Below are 20,250 nucleotides of genomic sequence, written 5' to 3'. Positions count from 1 at the left end.
GTTTTCAGTAACTGGGATGTGGTGGAAAAAGAAAAAAGCAGATGCTGCTTTGGGAAATATCCCTCGTGTTCTCCTTACTTAATGCAAGTAATAAATCCTTCCTTATCCTGTTCTTTGGCTTGGTTGTGTTACCCAAAACCTGCGTTTGCCTCTTGGTGGGTGTCAAAAGACAAAACCAAGCCAGAGATTGAAAGAAGGAAGGATTTATTACTTGCAGCAGGTAAAGAGAACACTGGGGATCTTTCCCAAAGCCATGTCTCCCCAACAGCAAAACTGGGGAAGTTTTAAGCTAAGCGTACACGCATATTCATGAAGAGGCTTGAGAGAGGAGAATTCAGCTTAGAATTGGGGCACAGGTCCACAGAGACCAAGCTTTAGTTGACTGAAGTCATGAGGGTCAGAAAATGTCAACGTCGTCATCACTTAGGTTCCAGTTGATCTGCTGGTTGAGCACTTCAGGCTAATCTTTACCTTTGGAACAAAACTGAGATATATTTTGTTACTTCTCTTGCCTGGTAACAGTTTTGTTTCTGCATTCTTTCATTCCCTTAAGGTCATTAATTACTGAGACCTGCTCAAGGGCGAGCATTGTGGTCAAGCTTAGACCACGAAATGGCTTAGGCCAAAAAACGGCTTCTCTTATGTCAAGTAAGCCATGCCTGGTTCTCTTTTTCCAGGGACCCCCTACCCTATCTACTTACAGTTGTGTCTTTTGGCTTGACACCCACCAAGAGGCGATCCCAGTTTTCAGGTAATAACCACGTTAACATAAACCCAGTTGTGGTGGAAAAGGTCTTGTTATGAGTAACAAGACACCCATTTCACCTTCATGGTCTGAAGCAGTTTCAGGAACTGAGGACAGGACACCAAATATTATGACAAAAGTTGCTTCCAGTTATTGCTCAGGAAATCCCAAGGGTTTTGGCACCTGTGAGCCAGGAGTCATGGATGAAGACCAAATATACTATATGAGAAATATATTTTGGTCATCTGAATGACCTGTAGGGGAGCAAAATCTGCCACACCCAAATGTCTCCTTGGCATGAAGATTATTTCAAATTGAAAACAATCAAGACCAAGTAGACTCAGGAAGAAATTCTGACTTTTCCTCTAACTGTCTAAAGAATTTAGATAGAGGGCCTCTTCCAGGAAGAGAGCTATCACCATAGAAAATTATAGTATGAACTTGGTGTGTAGACACGGAGGAACCTAACAAAGTTTGTTAAATTATTCTCTGTTTCCATCTCCATATCAGTTGTCTTCCTCCCCTTTGAGGTCTCAAACCACCACCCCCAACATTCACTTTTATCTTTAGCTGAGGATGGTATTAAGGTGAGGGTTTCAGCCACTTTAGCGAGTTACTCAGTTTTTCTGGGTCTACCTCATGTATACATGTTATTAAATTTTGTTTGATTTTCTCCTGTTAATGTGTCTCATGTCAATTTAATTTTTAGACCATCCAGAAAAACCTAGAAAGGTAGAGGAAAATTTCTTCTTCCCTGAGAGACCAAATATATATTTCCTATAAATCATAATATCACAGTTGTTCAACCAAGAATCAGGGAAATGTGAATCAAAATTTGGTTTTTCATTTTGATTTATAAATTAAAGTATAGGATATAGACATTATATAAAAGGGCCAATAAAAAAAGATTGATACTGTCTAGATTTAGCAAGGGCTTGAGGGAAAGGACACTGAAAAGTGTTTGGTAGTGTCTATCAGTTTTATCTATTGGCCCAGCAATTTTACTTCTAAGAATCTATCTTTTAAATTTATTTTTCATAATAATTTTAATAATTTTTGTGAATTTTGTGAATAAAAATTCACAAACATCTCAAAAGTACTTAAACTGAACGCCTAATTTCCCATTCTCAAATCTGATTTTTATCGTATCTGCTCTGTATCAGAAAATGGTGTCTCTATTGAATCTATTTTCATGCCAGAAAATCAGAATTAAAACACCTGCTCCAGGACTTCCCTGGTGGTCCAGTGGTTAAGACTCCATGCTTCCAATACAGGGCACCCAGGTTTGATCTCTGGTCAGGGAACTAGATCCTGCCCGCATGCCACAACTAAGACCTGGCACAGCCAAATAATTAAATAAGTAAATAAATATGAAAAAACCAAACCCAAAACACCTGCTCCTTCAATGTTACAGAGTTCAAGCTTGTATGGCCTATCACATGACAGGCCAATCAGTGGAGAGATAGGGTGTTGGGGCGAGGAATAGTGACTTTATTCAGAAAACCAGCAGACCAAGATCTGTATAGCAGACCAATGTTCTAAAGAAACATCTTGCCTGGGTTTCAGTGCTAGTTTCTTTTACGGTACAGAGATGGGGAGGTGAGGAGGTAAAGTAAAAAAGGCAATAAGCTACTGCAGTTATTTCCTGGTTCTGACCAGACTCCAGAGGAGATGTGTTAATATTCTTTCCTGCAGCCATTTACAGGTGGGTCTGGTCAGGATATTTTCTGTGAGCTAAACAAAAGTGTTTTAGCTTAACATTCAGGCATGGGGGCAGGGTTCCTGGAGATGAATCCTAACGTATGTTTTAAGCTATAGGCAACCTTCCTTTAGGGATTAACTTGCTGCAAGGCGATAGAATACAAAAGTTAAAGTAAAAGAAACAGATCCAATATGGAGTCAGACTTGTTCTTCCCTATTACAAAAAATATATCTGATTGCCAACAGGCACATGAAAAGATACTCCACATCGCTATTTATTAGAGAAATGCAAATCAAAACTACAGTGAGGTACCACCTCGCACTGGTCAGAATGGCCATCATTAAAGTCTACAAATGGGAATTCCCTGGCAGTCCAGTGGTTAGGACTCTGTGCATCTGCTTCCACTACAGGGAGCATAGATTTGATCCCTGGTCAGAGAACTAAGATACTGCAAGCTACACAGCATGGCCAAAAAAAAAAAAAGTCTGCAAATAACAAATGCTGGAGAGGGTGTGGAGAAAAGGGAACCCTCCTACACTGTTGTTAATGTAAATTGGTGCAGCCACTATGGAGAACAGTATGGAGGTTCCTCAGAAAACTACAAATGGAGTTGCCAGCAATCCCACTCCTGGGAATATATCCAGACAAAACTATAATTCAAAAAGATACATGCACCCCAATGTTCATAGCAGCACTATTCACAATAGCCAAGATATGGAAGCAACCTAAATGTCCATCGACAGATGAATGGATACAGATGTGGTATGGAATATCGCTCACCATAAAAAGAATGAAATATTGCCATTTGCAGCAACATGGATGGACCTAGAGATTATTATACTAAGTGAAATAAGTTAGACAAAGGCAAATATTATAAGATACCACTTATATGTGGAATCTAAAAAAATAATACAAATTTACAAACAGAAGCAGATTCACAGACATAGAAAAGAAACTTATGGTTACCAAAGGGGAAAGGGGAGGGAGAAAGATAAATTAGGAGTATGGGAATAACAGATACACAGTGTTATATATAAAATAGACAAATAACAAGGATTTACAGTAAAACACAGGAAACTATATTCAATATCTTGTAATAACCAATAATGAAAAAGAATCTGAAGCTGTATACCTGAAACTAACACAATATTTTAACTCAACTACAGCTAAATTAAAAATAAATAAAAAAGATGCTCAACATTATTATTCATTAGGGAAATGCAAATTAAAACCACAAAGAGATACTATTACACACCCACTAAAATAAGATAAAAAAGTCAGACTGTCCATGAAAAAATTAATCAGTCGATCTAAGAAAGAAATGGAAAATTTTATTTGAGCCAAATTGAGGATAATAACCCAGGAAGAAGTCTTTCAGAAAGCTGAGGACTGTTGTGCCCATTAAAGGTCAAAGCACAGTTATATAAGTTTTTGAGACAGAGGCCTGTACATTAAATGACGTATTATTGACAGTTTGCACAATTCAGATCTACAGGTACAAAGTAGTCGGTGGCCTCTTAAGATCAGGGAATGTTATCTCCTAAGGAGTTTTGACCCTTGCTGAGATTAAGAAGGAATGTTATCTCCTAAAGAGTCCTGGTTAATGCAGAGGCACAACACCTACTAAAGGGGAGGCAGGTGGCTGAAATGGCAAAGAAAAATTTTATGTTTAAATTTTTCTCATCTTGCTATAAAATATGGATTTTATTTCATCAGACAATAACAAGTATTGATGAGGATATAAAGAAACTGGAAGTCTCATGTTTTCCTGGTGGGAATGTAAAATCACACAGCCACTTTGCAGTTTCTTTAAAAGTTAAACAGGAACTTACCATAGGACCTTGCAATTCCACTTCTCTACCCCAGAGAAATAAAACAATGTCCACACCAAGACTTGTAGATGAATGTTAATAGCATCCATATTCATAATAGACACCACCTGAAAACAATCCAAATGTCCATTGACCGGTGAATGGATAAATGTGTGTTATGTGCACACCTTCAAGTGCTACTCAGCAATAAAAAGGAACAAACTGAAACTGTAACTCAGATTAGGACTTGAACCCACGATCTTTTAACTGAGATCACACACCTGGTCTCAGGACTCAATGAAGCTCAGGTTCTTGATGTCTCATTGCAGAATGAATTCAGTGAGAGACAAAGTTATAGGTAAGAAGTGGATTTATTGGACTTCTGTGGTGGCACAGTTGTTAAGAGTCTGCCTTCCAATGCAAGGGACACGGGTTCGAGCCCTGGTCTGGGAAGATCCCACATGCCGTGGAGCAACTAAGCCCGTGCACCACAACTACTGAGCCTGCAATCTAGAGCCTGTGAGCCACAACTACTGAGCCCGCGTGCCACAACTACTGAAGCCCTCGTGCCTAGAGCCCATGCTCCACAACAAGAGAAGCTACTGCAATGAGAAGCCTGCGCACAGCAACGAAGAGTAGCCCCCGCTTGCTGCAACTGGAGAGAGCCTGTGTGCAGCAACGAAGACCAACACAGCTAAAAATAAATAAGTAAATAAATAAGAAAAATATTAAAAAAAAAAAAGAAGTGGATTTATTTAGAGAGAAACACACTCCACAGAGTGTTGGCCATCTCAGAAGGTGAGAGTGGCACCAGGGTACGGGGTTGTCAGTTTTTATAGGGGTGGGTAATTTCATAGGCTAATGAGTGGGAGGAGTGTTCCAGCTATTTTGGGGAAGGGACGGCGATTTCCAGGAATTGGGCCACCACCCACTTTTTGACCTTTGTGGTTGGCCTTGGAACTGTCATAGCACCTGTGGGTGAGTCATTTAGCTTGCTGATGTGTTACAATGAGTGTGTACTGTGGCTCAAGGTCTAGTGGAAGTTGACTCATCTGCCGTCTTGGACCTATTTGGTTCTAATGAGTTTATGTCGTGTCCTCGGGCTATGTCATTCTTTTAAAGGTTGTCCCATGACCCTTCCTTCCTGTTTCAAAACTACAATGACATTGATGAATCTCAAGAACATTGTCCTAAATGAAACAAGCCAGACACAAAAGTCTATATAGTATATGATTCTATTTTTATGAAATTTCTAAAGAAGAGAGAACTGTGGAGACAGACACTGAAACTGAGCAGGACCCTTTGGGACCCTCCTGGGTACAAAAGCCCCTCCTTGCTCGGTCCCCTGCAATAACGTTGTGCTTTCCTTCACCACAATCCTGCGTCAGTAGATTGGCTTTGCTGTGCAAAATTTAGGTTCAGTAACAACATCAGATTAGTTGTTGTCTCATGTAGGGGTGGGAACAAATAGGTGCAAATGGGCACAAATGAACTTTTTGGGTGATTGTAATGACCACTGCACAATTGTATAAATGTAATAAAACTCATCAAACTGTAGGCTTACAATGGATTAATTGTATGGTAGGTCAATTATACCTTAATAAGGCTGTTAAAAAAACCTTTGTGGTACTTTTTGTTTACAATAATTATCTTGGTAAAAGCAGACACCCTTCTCATGGCCTATAAGGTCTTGCTTTACTTGGCTTGTTTGGTTTTGCCTCCCTGCCCAATTACCTTGCTCACTGATTTCCAGCAGCACTGTACTATCTTCTGCCTCAAGGACTTCCTACTGCTGTCCTCTGCCTGAGATACCTTTAATCTTCCACTCTCGCTGGAGAGCTTTTACTAATCTTTTACATCTTAGTTTAAATGTCACTTCCTCAGAGAGATTCCCTGATAAAATCCCTTCACAGTTTAAATTAGGTCACTCTGTCATTCTCTCTTACTAGACTGCTCCTTCAAAGCATTTTTCAGTCTGTAATCACATATTTACTTGTGATGATTTAATTTCTAACTTTCCACTTGAATGTAAGCTCTAAAAGGGCAGGCACTATGCCTATTTTATATATCATTATGTATCAGGAAGTATGCTCTAATGTTAAATTGATTCATATGAAATAAACAAGCAGGGACTTCCATGGTGGCGCAGTGGTTAAGAATCCACCTGTCAATGCAGGGGACACAGGTTTGAGCCCTGGTCCAGGAAGATCCCGCATGCTGTGGAGCAACTAAGCCTGTGTGCCACAACTACTGAGCCCTTATGCCACAACTACGGAAGCCCTCACACCTGCTCCACAGCAAGAGAAGCCACCACAATTAGAAGCACATGCACCGCAACGAAGAGTAGTCCCAACTCGCCACAACTGGAGAAAGCTCGCACGCAGCAACAAAGACCCAACACAGCCAAAAACAAATAAATAAAATAAAAAATAATAAAAAGACCAATTCTTTAAAAATAAAATAAAATAAACAAACAGATTAATTCATTTAATTACCCAGGATTACATATTTCAACTATAATATCTTGAAGGGTTCACTGCAAAGTGCACTGCTAAAATTAAAATTAAAATATTTCATTGAGTTTTCTTTTTACCAGTTGGGCAATTGGTAACATTTTCATTTTATATTGGAGCATAGGATTTTTTTCAGGCTAAAGTTATTGCAGGCAAGCTCTATGGTATAGAGGTTTGAGTCCTCATAGTTGTGCAAATGTTTCTATATACTTTGGCAAAGTTGACTGTCAAAGTGCAGAGAGATACTCCCTTAATTGGCCATGTATCTGTAGGGAGCTGAACCATTGCCAAAAGCTCATCTGAGAGGAATAATATTCAGGGAAGATTTCTAAAGGATATGTAGTCCTTCCAGAATATCAGATACCTGCTTACTCGTACTTGGCTATTTTGGTCCCTCCTAAAATTGCTTTTAGTGACGTATAACATCATTTAATACACAGAGCAACATTATAAGAAGTGCTCCTCCTGAATTTATCACAGAAATGCAGTGTTCTATATTATCCAGCCCTTGTTTTTTTATGAGAACCCACTGTCCTTCAGGTGCTTCAGACCTGAATATCCGGCTACCTCCTGGGCATCTCCACTTGGATGCAGAACCAGGGATGAGAGTGAGATGACCGAGTATAACATTTACACATAGAATCCTCTTCTATTAGAGTTAGTAGGAATGACTGGCCTCTAAATTTTTAGCAGGGTATAATTTTCCCTCAATAAAATATTAGTGGGTACCCCAATATGTAAAACAGATAAAAAAGCAGCGGTGTGGATTGGGTTGAGGGGATGCCATGCTTTAGTTTTTTTCCTCCCACTCAATTATCTTTGATCCCCTGAAGTAGATAACAGCGAAGTTAAAAACCACTGATCTAGTCCAATCCCTTCATTGTTGTGACCCCCACTGAAAAACAGGCGTATGATTCATTTAATTGAATGTAAACATAGTAAATGACTTCTCAGAAAGCTCTACGGGAAAATTTCCTCAAATACTTAGCAGACATTAATACAGCCTACAGTGGTGACAGGAGGCTGCCCAAGATTAGCAGTATGTGAGTTGGACCCGTCAGTGCTGCATGAGGATTCATCAAATGTGCTCCGGCTTGTTTATCAATCTTGTCTCCCGAAGGGTGGCTTTTTTTGGTTTTTTCCAAAGATGTGACTTTTTTATATTTCACCCCAAATATTCTTTTCTTTTTTTTTTTTTTGAATTTTTATTTTATATTGGAGCATAGTTGATTAACAATGTTGTGTTAGTTTCAGGTGTACAGCAAATGATTCAGTTATAAATATATATGTATCTATTCATTCTCAAATTCTTTTCCCATTTAGGTTATTACAGAATATTGAGCAGCATTCCCTGTGCTATACAGTAGGTCCTTGTTGGTTATCTATTTTAAATATAGCAGTGTGGCTTTTGAAGGCTTCTCTAAAAATTGAGTCACAAGGGGGAGCTCTTTGTTAATGTATTCATGTTTTGGGTGGGACTTCTCAAAGTTTCCCACAGAAGTATAATATTAATACTTTAATATTACTAAGTCTGGGCAGCCCTGGGCACTGAGCAAAATACTACCGTGAGGTTTGGGAGAGAAGGAACATATGGCAGCAAAGCCCTCACATGGCCCAATTTCTTTGAAGTCTCCTGATTTATCTCAAAAATTAACGCAAATACTGTATTCTGTTCCATAAACTGTCCACATTTATTTTAATACTAAAACAGTGTTTTACATTATTTGGCACTTAAATTATTAATATCCCACATCTTTCTTTTTTTTTAAACATCTTTATTGAAGTATAATTGCTTCACAATGGTGTGTTAGTTTCTGCTTTATAACAAAGTGAATCAGCTACAGATATACACACGTTCCCATATCTCCTCCCTCCCGCATCTCCCTCCCTCCCACCCTCCCCATCCCACCCCCCCAGGCGGTCACAAAGCACCGAGCTGAACTCCCTGTGCTATGCGGCTGCTTCCCACTAGCTATCTATTTTACATTTGGTAGTGTATATATGTCCATGACACTCTCTCATCCTGTCACATCTCACCCCTCCCCCTCCCCATATCCTCAAGTCCATTCTTTAGTAGGTCTGTGTCTTTATTCCCATCTTGCCACTAGGTTCTTCATGGTCTTTTTTTTTTTTTTTCCTTAGATTCCATATATATGTGTTAGCATACTGTATTTGTTTTTCTCTTTCTGACTTACTTCACTTTGTATGACAGACTCTAACTCCATCCACCTCATTACAAATACCTCCATTTCATTTCTTTTTATGGCTGAGTAATATTCCATTGTATATATGTGCCACATCTTCTTTATCCATTCATCTGATGATGGACACTTAGGTTGCTTCCATGTCCTGGCTATTGTAAATAGAGCTGCAATGAACATTTTGGTACATGACTCTTTTTGAATTATGGTTTTCTCAGGGTATATGCCCAGTAGTGGGATTGCTGGGTCGTAGGGTAGTTCTATTTTTAGATTTTTAAGGAACCTCCATACTGTTCTCCATAGTGGCTGTATCAATTTACATTCCCACCAACAGTGCAAGAGTGTTCCCTTTTCTCCACACCCTCTCCAGCATTTATTGTTTGTAGATTTTTTGATGATGGCCATTCTGACCGGTGTGAGATGATACCTCATTGTAGTTTTGATTTGCATTTCTCTAATGATTAATGATGTTGAGCATTCTTTCATGTGTCTGTTGGCCATCTGTATATCTTCTTTGGAGAAATGTCTATTTAGGTCTTCTGCGCATTTTTGGATTGGGTTGTTTGTTTTTTTGTTATTGAGCTGCATGAGCTGCTTGTAAATCTTGGAGATTAATCCTTTGTCAGTTGCTTCATTTGCAAATATTTTCTCCCATTCTGAGGGTTGTCTTTTGGTCTTGTTTATGGTTTCCTTTGCTGTGCAAAAGCTTTTAAGTTTCATTAGGTCCCATTTGTTTATTTGTGTTCTTATTTCCATTTCTCTAGGAGCTGGGTCAAGAAGGATCTTGCTGTGATTTATGTCATAGAGTGTTCTGCCTATGTTTTCCCACATCTTTCTCTATCCCACTAGACTCCTTGAAAAAATTAATGCTTCTAAAAGGTGTGCAGTTCTTACTAAGGTCACTTGTGCTGTCCAACTCAGTAAATCCAACAATCAAATCTCCTCTGTACTCCTATTTCCCTCCATCCTGGTTGCCTTTGATACAGTTGACCTTGTTCACCTTCTGAAGTACTCTTTTCTCCGGTTCCCTGAGACATAGCATTTATCTCCTCTGCAGGACTCTGCTCTGAGCCCTAGTCTCTTCCCTTCTCTCTTTTCTGTTTCTCCTTTCCCCCTCTCTCCTTTTTCTTTTTCTTTTTTAAAATTAATTAATTAATTAATTAATTTATTTATTTTTGGCTACGCGCAGGCTTTCTCTAGTTGCGGTGAGCGGGGGGCTACTCTTAGGTGTGGTGCGCGGGCTTCTCATTGCGGTGGCTTCTCTTGTTGTGGAGCACGTGCTCACATACGGGCTTCAGTAGTTGTGGGACATGGGCTCTAGAGCACAGGCTCAGTAGTTGTGGCTCAAGGGCTTAGTTGCTCCACGGCATGTGGGATCTTCCCGGACCAGGGTTTGAACCCTTGTCCCCTGCACTGGCTGGCGGATTCTCAACCACTGCACCACCAGGGAAGTCCCCCCCCCCCCTCCTTTTCTATTTAACTCTCCGTAGGTTATTTTATTCAATGTTTTGGCTTCAAATACTTTTTACAAGCTAATGCATTCTAATTTTCATCACAACCCTGACTTCTCCCCTGAGCTCTGGACTCCTGTATCGAACTATTTATGTGATATTTTCACTGGTATTTGTAACAACTGCTCAAACCTCACGTGTCTAAAACAACTTCACCATGCCTCACTTTGAGGCTTTTTTCATTCATTGTGCTGCATGCTCAGTGGGCATTTCCACTGAGTCTTCAGTTGGCGGAGGCAGGGCGTGGATTTCCTCTACTCCTTTAGGTTCTCCTGGCTGGTCTGAGAATTAAACTGACGTGAGACAGATTAACAGAAGAAAATCAAACAAAAGTTTAATAACATATACATGGGAGAGACCCAGGAAAACTGAGTAACTCACCAAAATGGCTGAAACCCTCACATTAAATACCATCTTCAGCTGAAGACCAAACAGGATATTGGGGTAGTAGTTTGGGACTTTAAAAGGGAGGAAGGCAATTCACATGGAGATGGAAAAGAAAATGTTTGGTAAACAGGTGTTTGCTGGGCCATACAGAGACAATGGGACACAGAGTGGCCTCTGATCTCTAGGTCCTGCCAAGTCTCCCCCAGCACACCTAGCCCATATTTTTTGTAGACATCTCTGGTAATAGCGCTATTCCAGGAACAGACCCTTTATCTATTCTTTAGGCAACTAAGGGGGAGGTAAAAAGAAAGACTTCCTGAGACTTCTGTTTCTTAAAAATAATCAACCTAAAATAATCCTCATGCCAAAGAGATACATCTTGGGCTGGCAAATTTTGCTTCCCTACAATAATTTTATCATGCTTACTCTCTTCTTCTGAAAGTCCTGCTATTCAGATGTTAAATTTCCTAGATGGGTCCTTAAATTTGCTTTGCTTTGGTATTGTCCATCATTTTATTTTTTTTTATTTATTTATTTTTATTTTTGGCTGTGTTGGGTCTTCGTTTCTGTGCAAGGGCTTTCTCTAGTTGCGGCAAGCAGGGGCCACTCTTCATTGCGGTGCGCGGGCCTCTCACTGTCGCGGCCTCTCCCGTTGTGGAGCACAGGCTCCAGACGCGCAGGCTCAGTAGTTGTGGCTCACGGGCCTAGTTGCTCCGCGGCATGTGGGATCCTCCCAGACCAGGGCTCGAACCCGTGCCCCCAGCATTGGCAGGCAGATTCTCAACCACTGCGCCACCAGGGAAGCCCATCATTTTATTTTTTGGTCCCACTTTCTGTGAGAATTCCTGAACTTTATCTTCCATTCATTTTTTTTTTTTTGATTTCTACAAGCTCTTTCTTATTCTATTGTTCCTCTTACAATAATATTCTGTTCTTGTTTTATGGGCCCAACACTATCTTTTATCTCTCAGAGGACATGAATTATAATTCTTTTTTGTTTGTTTGTTTTTGGCTGTGCCGTGCGGCTTGTGGGATGTTAGTTCCCTGACCAGGGATTGAACCCACACCCTCAGCAGTGAGAGCACCGAGTCCTAACCACTGTATTATAATTCTTTTGACATTAATTCCCTGAATTATAATTCTTTGGATGTTAATTCACGCATTATTTTTATTCCTCCAACTTCTTTTCTTCTGTGTTTGTTTTGGTCCCTGCCTTCTGTATGAGATGATTTCCTGAAACATATGTTGACCCTTGTCTTTTTGTTCACATTTCAGAGCACAGTGACAAACTGTTGATTTGTGACTTTGTATGCTTGTGCAGGAATTTTCTGCCAGTAGGATTGATCATGACGTAATCAGGCTGGGATTTTAGGCTCTCCACTTTTTTTGCTGGGGTCCCCTAAAAGTTAGAATCCAGAAGTTTTTCTGTAGAGCCAATCAGATTTTCCAGAGAAGTGCCACTCTTATGCCTGGCTGCTGATATTCTGGATGCAGGGCAGGGAGAAGGGATCTGTGGCTCATCCTTCAGAATGGAGACTTTAACTCTCCTGGTTTTATCTAGTTGCCCCATCCCTGCCCTTTGCCCTGCTGGATGCCTCTAGATCCTGAGCTTTCCTAAGGTTCTGTGGCTTTTTATGATATTTATGTCTATGTTAATTTAGGCTGTAAACTTTCTCTACTTTGTTAGCCAGTTACTTACCTTCCATTTGCTTTTTATCTACTGAAAATGTGATGACATTGCCCATCTGTTGTTGTCTTTTTCCCCCTTTACTGTTGTTTTAAAGAGATTAAATAAAAATAATCACGTGTTCTATCTGCCATGTTTAACCAGAAGTTTTAATAAGACTTATTTTTTATACAACATACTAGAAAATACTTCAGAATGGATGTTTCTTTTCTTGAGGGATAGTCTACTTAGTTTAACCAAGCTGCCTTTGAATAGCGGAGAAGATAATTCTGAATATGGAAAAATACTTCTAGTTATGAATGAAAATTATTTATCTGGAAGAGTCAAGCTGAGTAAATGTTGATCTTAATCTGAAACTTGGATAGAAGGCATTATGTATGAGTAGTGGTAAGAAATGTTGACCTAAAGCAAATAGACTGCCAGATATTTCTCCAGCAAAGATGAGTTTGTTAGGGTCAGCAGAAAATGGCAATTCCAGGTCTGCAACCATAGCAAGCCGTGTGAAAGTTCCCACATGGCAAGGGAAGGAGAACACTTTTATAGTGGGGAAAAGGAAGCTGGGAGGGCTTTAGTAAAAAACAGTCCATGGCTTTTCATTGGCTGAGTCCTTACCAGGAAAGAAGAGTCTTTCTTCTTCCTGTTGGGCTCTGCTAAGGACAAGAGAGCTCCCCTTCCTGGTTTCCCAAATCTATTTAACTGAGGTTTCTATTTATTAATTTTTTCTTTTTATGGAAACATATGCAGAAGAGAAGGAAATTGGATGTGGACTCAAGTTCCAAAGTGGACTCTGGAGAACTGTCTCAATTACAGAGGTGTCAGGTAGTCAGATGACTGCCATTCAGGAAGTTTGCCACCATACTGCAGCTCTCTAACCATCAGAAAATGCTTTACTTCCCAAGAGGACTGATTTGAGCAACTCTGTGCAAAAGTATTCAGAGGGGGGCTGAGCACAAATTAGAGGGGAAGTAACTATGTACAATTTGGACGAGGGACAAAAATTCAGTTCCATCCATCCGTCTATCCACCCATCCACCTATCCATCTTCAGTTGTTTGGTTGCTTGATTAATTCAACATATATTTATTGAGCCCTTTTTTTGTACCAGATTTGAGCTAGGTGCTGGGGACATAATGGAGGGCAAAACAGATATGGTATCTGTCTTTCTGGCACTTACACTCTAATGGATGTGATAAAGGTTAATTAACTAATGGTTATAAATGTGTAATTACAAATTGTGAGAAGGGTTCTGAAGCAAAGGCACACAATACTATAAGAAAAAATAATAGGAGACTTGACCTAACCTGGGGATCAGGGCATCTCCCCTGATGAAGAGGTGTTTGAGTTGAGCTATGAAAGAGGAGGAGGAATTACAGAGGTGGAGAACAGGGGTACGAGGGGCAATTGGATGTATATTTCCAATTCTGTGTTCAGGTTGATGGGTTGAAATCGCCATGGTGGGGGTGTTTACACTGTGAGAATCTACAAACACTGCACTTTCTTTAGACATTTGCCAGCATCCCCTTGGGAGAAGGGGAAGGTTATGTATGTACTAATCACCTACTAGGACTCAGACACTATATTAAATGCTGGATGTATTATTTTATTTAACACTCACAATAACCTTTTGTAGAGGAAATATTTATTCTCATTTCATGGACATAGAGTAGAACTTAGAGAAAAAGAGCAAATTTCCCCAGATTGTTGAGCTAGAACGTGGACATGTTCATATTTGAACCCAGGTCTATCTGGCTTTGAAGTCCACGTCCTTTCCCTCATATCGTGCTGCTCACGACTTAAGCAGTAGCAGGTGCCAAGAAAGCACTTCTTACCAGATTTCACTGTGAAAAAGACTTATTTAGATGAGTTCTTGTAAATGGTTCACTCACTTCTAGAGTGTGAAAGTGTGATTTTCAGAAGTTAAAAACATAACTCTTTTTTGCAAACATAAACTGAACCCATGTCAAAGATTTAATCGTCTCATTAATTAGTGAGGGAATCAGTATGTAAAGCCGGTTCAAAGAGCATTTAAGGAACTGAGTATTTATAGGCAGTTTAATAAAGAATGGTTAGAATAAATTATCTAGGTTAGAAACAAAACTGATTCATGTTTAACAGGGCATTAGACTACAACCTTTGGGATTATCTCTTCTACTAGAGAGAAATCATTTGTAACTTTATTGGACATAAATCTATAAGTTAACATAACTTCACAGAATCTGAGTCCCTAATTAACAGTAAATCGAGGGGACTTCCCTGGTGGTCCAGTGGTTAAGACTTCACCTTCCAATGCAGGGGGCCCAGGTTCGATCCCTGGTGAGGGAACTAGATCCCACAGGCCGCAACTAAGAAGCCCACATGCTGCAACTAAGACCTGGTGCAGCCAAAATAAAAAAATAAATAATAAAGAAATATTAAAGAAATAGTAAATAGAAAATTCAGGAAATGGTAACTTCTCTTAGAAAATAAAATAATCCTTGAGAGGATTGTTAAACAATGCTTCAGTGTGACAGTGAAAGGGCAGGCAGGTATCATCTTGGCCTCATTACTGTGTTTTGTGTGATTTTTCTTAAGAAGTGTGAGCAGGAAACTTTCATTCTATCCTGTGTACCTGTGGTGTTCTAACTAATGTGTGGCACAAAATGTGATGACAGAGTTCAGGGCACGCGACCCCAAAATATGGCACCTTGGCATATTGAATATCTTAAGCTGAAAGAGTTTGAGACAACAGCAGGAGCAGGAAAGTCACTATGACACCCCCCAACCCCAAGTTCTCCCCGACACAGATCATAAAACTTCCATGTGAAAGGTACCCTCCCTGTACCAGGAGGAAGGAAGACGTTCTTATCACCATAAATAGGAAATTTGGGGCTGAGAAACCTTACAAACCATGTCAAACTAACCCTTGTCTTCCTGGTTACTTTTTCACCATTTACTACCCCTAGCCCAAACCCCTCTGCCTTGTCAACTCTTCACAAATTTATTTTTTCTGTGTCTAAAAAGTATAAAAGCTTCCTGTTCTGGTCACTTTTTAGGTTTTCATTCTTCATTCTTTTGCTCTTTCTCCATTTTTCAGACACATTGTTTGGAATCACAAAGGCAAATCAGATTCATTATTTATATCATGTTTTGTTTTCAATCAAAATGAAATTTCTCAGTTTGTCTTTACATCTCATACACCCATATTGAGTTCTAAATGATTTTTAGCTGCTTCCAGAAACCAAATTTCCTCTCAAAAGGCAAAAGATGATTTAATCCAGGAATTCCCTGAGGGCCCAGGGGTTAGGACTCAGTGCTTTCACTGCCAGGGCCAGGGTTTGACCCCTGGTCAGGGAACTAACATCCCACAAGCCATGCAGCGAGGCCAAAAAACAAAACACCCCCCAACCAAAAAAAAAAAAAAAAAAAGATGATTTAGGCTTGAGTACAATCCAGGCTGTAATTCAGTGTGTTCCTCCCAAACCACTGCTGGAGAGACTCGGGCACCATTGGCTGATTGGACCCAGAAAGCTGTTTTACTGTGGTTGACTAGTTTTCTGTCTTTCAAGTTAGTGGTGTTCTCAAAGGTTATTGGGAGTGGACATTCACAGAAAGGTAGACAAAATGAAAAGGCAGAGGACTTTGTACCAGATGAAGGAACAAGATAAAACCCCAGAAAAAAAAACTAAATGAAGTGGAGATATAGGCAAACTTCCAGAAAAAGAATTCAGAATAATGATAGTGAAGATGATCCAGGACCTTGGAAAAAGAATGGAGGCAAAGATCGAGAACATGCAAGAAATGTTTAACAAAGACCTAGAAGAATTAAAGAACAAAGACCTAGAAGAATTAAGGAACAAACACCTAGAAGAATTAAAGAACAAACAAACAGAGACGAATGATACAATAACTGAAATGAAAAATACACTAGAAGGAATCAATAGCAGAATAACTGAGGCAGAAGAACGGATAAGTGACCTGAAAGACAGAATGGTGGAATTCACTGCTGCGGAACAGAATAAAGAAAAAAGAATGAAAACAAATGAAGACAGCCTAAGAGTCATCTGGGACAACATTAAACACAACAACATTCCCATTACAGGGGCCCCAGAAGGAGAAGAGAGAGAGAAAGGACCCGAGAAAATATTTGAAGACATTATAGTCAAAAACTTCCCTAACATGGGAAAGGAAATAGCCACTCAAGTCTAGGAAGCGCAGAGAGTCCTATATAGGATAAACTCAAGGAGAAACACGCCGAGATACATAGTAATCAAATTGGCAAAAATTAAATACAAAGAAAAATTATTGAAAGCAGCAAGGGAAGAATGACAAATAACATGCAAGGGAACTCCCATAAGGTTAACAGCTGATTTCTCAGCAGAAACTCTACAAGCCAGAAGGGAGTGACATGATATACTTAAAGTCATGAAAGGGAAGAACCTACAACCAAGATTACTCTGCCCAGCAAGGATCTCATTCAGATTCAATGGAGAAATCAAAAGTTTTACAGACAAGCAAAAGCTAAGAGAATTCAGCACCACCAAACCAGCTCTACAACAAATGCTAAAGCAACTTCTCTAAGGGGGAAACACAAGAGAAGAAAAGGACCTACAAAAACAAACCCTAAACAATTAAGAAAATGATAATAGGAACATACATATCAATAATTACCTTAAACGTGAATGGATTAAATGTTCCAACCAAAAGACACAGGCTCACTGAATGGATACAAAAACAAGACCCATATACATGCTGTCTACAAGAGACCCACTTCAGACCTAGGGACACATACAGACTGAAAGTGAGGGGATGGAAAAAGATACTCCATGCAAATGTAAATCAAAAGAAAGCTGGAGTAGCAATACTCATATCAGATAAAATAGACTTTAAAACAAAGAATGTTACAAGAGACAAGGAAGGACACTACATAATGATTAAGGGATCAATCCAAGAAGAAGATATAACAATTATAAATATATATGCACCCAACATAGGAGCACCTCAATACATAAGGAAACTGCTAACCGCTATAAAAGAAGAAATCAACGGTAACACAATAATAGTGGGGGAATTTAACACCTCACTTACACCAATGGACAGATCATCCAGACAGAAAATTAATAAGGAAACACAAGCTTTTAATGACACAATAGACCAGATAGATTTAATTGATATTTATAGGACATTCCATCCAAAAACAGCAGATTTCACTTTCTTCTCAAATGCACATGGACCATTTCCCAGGATAGATCACATCTTGGGTCACAAATCAAGCCTCAGTAAGTTTAAGAAAATTGAAATCATATCAAGCATCTTTTCCGACCACAACACTATGAGATTACAGGGAAAAAAACGTAAAAAACACAAACACATGGATGCTAAATAACACGTTACTAAATAGCCAAGAGATCATTGAAGAAATCAAAGAGGAAATCAAAAAATACCTAGAGACAAATTACAATGAATACACGACGATCCAAAACCTATGGGATGCAGCAAAAGCAGTTCTAAGAGAGAAGCTTATGGCATTACAAGCCTACCTCAAGAAACAAGAAAAATCTCAAGTAAACAATTTAATCTTACACCTAAAGGAACTAGAGAAAGAAGAACAAATAAAACCCAAAGTTAGTAGAAGGAAAGAAATCATAAAGTTCAGAGCAGAAATAATTGAAATAGAAACAAAGAAAACAATAGCAAAGATCAATAAAACTAAAAGCTGGTTCTTTGAGAAGATAAACAAAACCGATAAACATTTAGCCAGACTCATCGAGAAAAAGAGGGAGAGGACTCAAATCAATAAAATTAGAAATGAAAAAGGAGAAGTTACACCGCAGAAATACAAAGCATCATAAGAGACTACTACAAGCAACACTATGACGACCTGGAAGAAATGGACAAATTCTTAGAAAGGTATAACCTTCCAAGACTGAACCAGGAAGAAATAGAAAATATGAACAGACCAATCACAAGTAATGAAATTGAAACTGGGATTAAAAATCTTCCAACAAACAAAAGTCCAGGACCAGATGGCTTCACAGGTGAATTCTATCAAACATTTAGAGAAGAGGTAACACCCATCTTTCTCAAACTCTTCCAAAATGTTGCAGAGGAAGGAACTCTTCCAAACTCATTCTATGAGACCACCATCACCTGATACCAAAACCAGACAAAGATACTACAAAAAAAGAAAATTACAGACCAATATCACTCATGAATATAGATGGAAAAATCCTCAACAAAACATTAGCAGACAGAATCCAACAACACATTAAAAGGATCATATACCATGATCAAGTGGGATTTGTCCCAGGGATGCAAGGATTCTTCAATATATGCAAATCAATCAATGTGATACACCATATTAACATAAGATAATCTCAATAGATGCAGAAAAACCTTTTGACAAAATTCAACACCCATTTATGATCAAAACTCTCCAGAAAGTGGGCATAGAAGGAACCTACCCGAACATAATAAAGGTCATATATAACAAACCCACAGCAAACATCATTCTCAATGGTGAAAAACTGAAAACATTTTCTCTAAGATCAGGAACAAGACAAGGATGTTCACTCTCACCACTCTTATTCAACATAGTTTTGGAAGTCCTAGCCATGGCAATCAGAGAAGAAAAAGAAACAAAAGGAATAGAAATTGGAAAAGAAGAAGTAAAACTGTCACTGTTTGCAGATGACATGATACTATACATAGAGAATCCTAAAGATGCCACCAGAAAACTACTAGAGCTAATCAATGAATTTGGTAAAGTTGCAGGGTACAAAATTAATGCACAGAAATCTCTTGCATTCCTATACAGTAACAACGAAATACCAGAAAGAGAAATTAAGGAAACAATCCCATTCACCATTGCAACAAAAAGAATGAACTACCTAGGAATAAACCTACCTAAGGACATAAAAGCCCTGTACTCAGAAAACGACAAGACACTGATGAAAGAAATCAAAGACGACACAAACAGATGGAGAGATATACCACGTTCTTGGATTGGAAGAATCAATATTGTGAAAATGATTATACTACCCAAAGCAATCTACAGATTCAGTGCAATCCCTATTAAATGACCAGTGGCATTTTTTACAGAACTAGAACAAAAAATCTTAAAATTTGTATGGTGACGCAAAAGACCCCGAATAGCCCAAACAGTCTTGAGGGAAATAAACAGAGCTGGAGGAATCAGACTCCCTGACTTCAGACTATACTACAAAGCTACAGTAATCAAGACAATATGGTACTGGCACAAAAAGAGAAATGTAGATCAATGGAACAGGATAGAAAGCCCAGAGATAAAGCCATGCACCTATGGTCAACTAATCTATGACAAAGGAGGCAAGGATATACAATGGAGAAAAGACAGTCTCTTCAATAAGTGGTGCTGGGAAAACTGGACAGCTACATGGAAAAGAATGAAATTAGAACACTCTCTAACACCATACACAAAAATAAACTCAAAATGGATTAGAGAACTAAATGTGAGAATGGACACTATAAAACTCTTAGAGGAAAACATAGGAAGAATACTCTTTGACATAAATCACGGCAAGATCTTTTGTGACCCACCTCCTAGAGTAATGGAAATGAAAACAAAAATAAACAAATGGGACCTAATGAAACTTAAAACCTTTTGCAAAGCAAAGGAAACTACAAACAAGACAAAAGGACAACCGTCAGAATGGGAGAAAATATTTGCAAAGGAATCA

General features: G+C 39.0%; 2 long non-coding RNA genes across 3 annotated transcripts in view; one reads left to right on the top strand and one right to left on the bottom strand.

The window, feature by feature from the left end:
- Positions 1–20,250, top strand: part of LOC130708636 (uncharacterized) — a 73,161-nt gene that overhangs the window by 50,766 nt on the left and 2,145 nt on the right. The gene's annotated exons all lie outside the window — the stretch shown is intronic.
- Positions 247–5,045, bottom strand: LOC103016816 (uncharacterized). 2 transcript variants are annotated; one of them, XR_449573.2, is made up of 3 exons: positions 4,540–5,045; positions 4,280–4,386; positions 247–928 (listed from the first exon to the last, which is right to left on the bottom strand). It is a non-coding gene; the product is annotated as an uncharacterized LOC103016816 (long non-coding RNA). The 2 variants fall into 2 exon arrangements; XR_003623051.2 differs by having other exon boundaries at positions 247–484.

The sequence above is a fragment of the Balaenoptera acutorostrata genome, chromosome 1, assembly GCF_949987535.1.
Source record: "Balaenoptera acutorostrata chromosome 1, mBalAcu1.1, whole genome shotgun sequence".
Lineage (NCBI taxonomy): Eukaryota > Metazoa > Chordata > Mammalia > Artiodactyla > Balaenopteridae > Balaenoptera > Balaenoptera acutorostrata.
Note: the sequence above shows the minus strand (reverse complement) of the source record. Positions and strands in the feature narration are given on the sequence as shown.